Genomic DNA, 3,816 nt, shown 5'->3' with positions numbered 1-3,816 from the left:
ATCTGTGTTGTCACTGTCTGTATCTATGTCTATAACTGGCCTTGCCTTGTTTGCCTCCTCATATGACACATTGACCATTGCACACATTTCCTCCAGGGACACAGACATTGCTACTGAAAAAAACAAACAAACAAACAAACAAACAAAACCCCGGTCATATCAGATTAGTTTGCCTCAACAGGTTACAGTAGCATCATGTTGAGGCAAGAAGTTGGTTATCTAGCTAACTAGACGAGACATCTGTAATCTGTACAACACTGATATTACATAATGTTACATCTGCTGATGAGTCTTAAGTAGTGACTGATCAAGTGAACGATAGGCTATAACATTAGTCTGATCATTTCTTGTCATATAGCTTGCTATCTAGACTACTCAGCAAGTTAGCTACTATACTTCATTTATCATCGCCGTTTCAATAAAGGACAGAGTTTCAACTGAGTTTTCTAATAAGTATTACTTTAGATGAAGTAGGGATTGATCTAACGTTAGCTAGCGAGAGAAAGGCTATGAATAATCTGATAATTTCTTGTCACATCGCTAACATTAGCTTCTAGTTGCTTCTAGTCTAGCTTCTAGTCTCCTCAACAAACACTTCCATCTATAATCACAATGTTAACATCAGAGCTAAATTTGATAAACAGGTACACTGCATAGTTTTAACTAAGTTTGCAACCTAGGGCTAATTTGAAAACATTTTATTGAGCTATTTACCTTAGATGAAATCAGAGGAAATAGCCTTGTCACTGTTTACCTCAGCTCTGCGTGCGGCTCTTCATTCAAGATGGAGGCGGGGTGGACTTACGAGGTTTTGCCGACAGTTTGAGGATCCAGTGGAGTTACGAGATTTAGTCACAAGCTCTTCTTAATACTTTTCATTGGTTAAATATTTGTAAAACCCACAGACAGACGTAAAAGGGTGACCAATACCATTGATTTATGAAAAGAAAAAAAGGCAGAAATGTGGAGATACGAGGTTTCCGCCTGACAGCGACGATATGTAAACACTACTCGGTCTTATCCAACAGAGAAAGAGTTTCAAAATAAACAATGGCTGTTCTTTAGACATTTTTCCAAGTTAGCATGTTATTGTGACTAAAAACTACTACCAGCTTTGTTTGATGGACCCATTCTGTGATAAGGATACCGACATTACCATGATTCGTACTGGTTTTGGACTGCTAGAAGACACTAATGGTAAGTGTCTTATGTGCACTTGTGTTACAAAAAAAGAGGGGATTCCTGCTCTAATATTGTGATCGTAAAAGGGTTACACAGAGAGAATTGTGAGATTTCACACTTTCAAAGGGTATTTTGCATAGCCAGATTGATGATTTAACCCTGGAAATCAGTAATGAATATGAACACCTTAAACAGTACAGGCTAGATATTTCCTTTTCCTTTTATTTGTAGATAACCTATTAGAATATTATTACAGCATACAATAGGGTGAAATGATTAGATTTGTCAACAAACCCTTTTTTGGCTTCAGCTTCTATTTTTGAAGCTCTCTTTGCGCTTCTCAACTTCAGCGATTAACTCCCCCCCCCCCCCCCCCCGAGGGCAGTGGAACAACATGGTTCCTTTGCAGCAGAACACCTTCGTCAGCACAGAGCTATAGCACAGAGAAATATAACAAGACAACTTACAGAGATCTGTACATTCTGTGGGCTTTCCCTTCAGTCCTTCCTCCGGTTCAGCAGGTCTGTCTCCTGGCGGGTCTGGGTCCGGGTCTGGGTCCAAAGTCACCGTCACTTCGTTATTGATCCGTAAGACGTTCCGCTGAGGTTCTGGTGCTCCTTCTGCCTTCACTTCAGCTGAACCCTCTCTAGGGGGATCTGGGTCAGAGAAGGAGAACAACTTTATTTGTAATTTAAGTGGTGATCTGCAAGGTTCTCGTGTTGTCTCTCAGCCTCACTGTGGTGTTTCTGCACTGCACTTCCCACAGATCACCTGTCAATCAAGCAGTGTGGGTGGAGCTTGGATTTTCTGTTGCTGCAGTTTGACTTTCTCTTTTCTTTGTCTGTTCAGCCATGGTGGCTATCGCTGCTCATGCTAACTACCCAGTTCTTCTTCTGCTGTTTATTCCAAACAAAAATAAAACGCATCACTTCCTGTGCAGCAGAGGATTTTTTCCCAGGAAAGAGAAACCAGATACCGGCTGTTTAGAACAGACAGTGGAGAAGATTTATGAACATCACTGTGTTATATGAATTATGATACAGAGTAGCAAAATAGACATTTATTTATATGAAAATAGAAAAGAAACTCAGCCTAAATATGTATAAAGGGAAAATGTAAGAAACAGTCTTGCTACACATTTTCAGCCTCAAATTCCTCGACTACATTTGGAGAATTTGGTCAGTATTCAATATAATGTGTGCTGATAGTGGCTGGGCAATATGACCGTCAACTATCCCATATCACCTTATAACTGAAGACTTTTCTTCTCAACAACAGTGGATGCATAACTACATATTTCCCATGCCTTCCTGCCTTTCTGTGCAGTTCCCAAACGTTTCAAGACTTTCCAGACTTTCAGACATGAGGGAAGAGGAAACAGGTTGACTTACAGATGTCGTGATACTCCTCAGGTTCATCCTTCAGCTCAACAGTGATCGAGCTGGGTGGGTTTAGAGAACCGACATTTGCTTCATCCTTGCTTTGTGGCAGGAGCTGTTGGTCTGTTTGTTCCTTCTTTAGGCCGTTGGAAATATCTCTTGGTGGATCTGGGACAGGAGGACAGAGAAGTCAGATGCTTTTTATGGTTTGAAGATACGCTGTGAGTTTGATTTAAAGGGGTATCAAGTCAGCAACCTGTACCAATTGCGACAACACTGACAGAACTTATCTCCTCCTACACAAATCTCTGGAACTGAACTTCTATTACTTTTGTTAAAGGAAAGGGAATGATGTACTTATTACCTGGAGAGTCCGGCACCTCTTCTTTAGCAGTTATCAGCAGTAAGCCTTGGTGTACTGTCCAGACACACCTGTATCCTGTGGGTTCCTCCTTCACTCCGGTAGAAACGTCTCTGGTTTCTGGAAAAGCCATCCTTACTGGAGCTGGCGTTTGGCTAAAAGCATAAATGCAGACTCATATTATGGCTCAGTCTGAAGCTGCCTTGCTTAACGGCAAACGTACATACCTCAAGAAAATAACTGAAGACCTCTTTTGTATACTTGGGTCCTATTGGTAAATTCGGCATAAAGTGAATCCTCTAGGCAGCGTTTATTTCAATTAAATTTCAACTTTCAGATCTGGTTCACACTGCTCTCTACCGCCTACTTATCTCTGCCTACTCTCTGGATTGTGTTAGAAGAAGATATAGAGAATAGGCATTGCATTCTGGGTAGTGGTCGCCATATTTTAGGATACACCTCTTTGTTTACATTCATTCATTACATTCATCACATTCACGAACAGACCGGGCGAAGAACAAGTGCAAGATTCCTTACCGAGAGAAGCTGAACAAGGAGCGCTACTTCGATAAAATAAAGGAAATTAACAGGCTCGATCTGTACGAACACAAACAGTGGTGCTGAACACAGACACTTTTTTGTTCAATAGTGTGTGTCTTTCATTTGTATCTTTACAGGTTTACAGGTTTACCTCTGTGCAGCTTCATCCACTGGTGCAGCTTCATCCACCTGTGACCTCTGTGCAGCTACATCCGGTGGTGCGGCTTCAGCCACCTTGCCTCTGAAATGTAGTGGAGTGGAAGTATAAAGTAGCATTAAATGGAAATATTCAAGTAAAGTACAAGTATCTCAAAATTGTACTTAAGTACAGTACTTGAGTAAATGTACTTTGTT

At 41.0% G+C, this 3,816-nt stretch overlaps 1 long non-coding RNA gene across 1 annotated transcript; it reads right to left on the bottom strand.

Moving 5' to 3' along the window:
• Nucleotides 1-1,707: 1,707 nt before the first annotated feature.
• On the bottom strand, nt 1,708-3,037 carry LOC139663606 (uncharacterized). Its single transcript, XR_011696717.1, has 3 exons — nt 2,926-3,037; nt 2,574-2,729; nt 1,708-1,838 (listed from the first exon to the last, which is right to left on the bottom strand). It is a non-coding gene; the product is annotated as an uncharacterized lncRNA (long non-coding RNA).
• Nucleotides 3,038-3,816: the final 779 nt, after the last annotated feature.

Source organism: Centroberyx affinis, unplaced genomic scaffold (assembly GCF_046629955.1).
Source record: "Centroberyx affinis isolate AG114_WGS23_722 - 3 ecotype Tasmania unplaced genomic scaffold, CSIRO-AGI_Caff_v1 ptg004050l_1, whole genome shotgun sequence".
In the NCBI taxonomy this organism is placed as follows: domain Eukaryota; kingdom Metazoa; phylum Chordata; class Actinopteri; order Beryciformes; family Berycidae; genus Centroberyx; species Centroberyx affinis.
Note: the sequence above shows the minus strand (reverse complement) of the source record. Positions and strands in the feature narration are given on the sequence as shown.